Below are 492 nucleotides of genomic sequence, written 5' to 3'. Positions count from 1 at the left end.
TGAGACACTGATGCAATGCTGCATTTCTCCAAACCTGATGAAGAAACAAACTCATCCTGATCTTGCATGATCTGAGGGTGAGTGCATTTTCATTCATTCGTTCATGTATTTATTTATTTATTTAAAGCACAAAAAAAATCTTTAAACAAATATTTTTCAAAATAAGGGCAAAAATGTTTATTTGCTAAAATATGTTTCAAAAGTATATATATATATATATATATATATATAGTATATATTGTTTAATATATATTATATATTGATTGTTTAAAATGATAAATATTCACTGTATTTCCAGCCTTTTAATAGGTCTTTTTTTTCTTCAATACAATCTCTGGACAGTTTAAAGGGGTCATATGATGTTGCTAAAAAGAACGTTATTTTGTGTATTTGGTGTAATGAAATGTGTTTATGCGGTTTAAGGTTAAAAAAAAACATTATTTTCCACATACTGTACATTATTGTTTCTCTTCTATGCCCCGCCTTTCTGGA

At 27.0% G+C, this 492-nt stretch overlaps 1 protein-coding gene across 3 annotated transcripts in view; it reads left to right on the top strand.

Moving 5' to 3' along the window:
• Window positions 1-492, top strand: part of LOC107695763 (segment polarity protein dishevelled homolog DVL-1-like) — a 38,711-nt gene that overhangs the window by 14,112 nt on the left and 24,107 nt on the right. The gene's annotated exons all lie outside the window — the stretch shown is intronic.

Source organism: Sinocyclocheilus anshuiensis, unplaced genomic scaffold, assembly GCF_001515605.1.
Source record: "Sinocyclocheilus anshuiensis isolate Anshui unplaced genomic scaffold, SAMN03320099.WGS_v1.1 scaffold234, whole genome shotgun sequence".
Classification (NCBI taxonomy): Eukaryota; Metazoa; Chordata; class Actinopteri; order Cypriniformes; family Cyprinidae; genus Sinocyclocheilus; species Sinocyclocheilus anshuiensis.
This window is presented reverse-complemented; position numbering and strand designations above follow the sequence as displayed.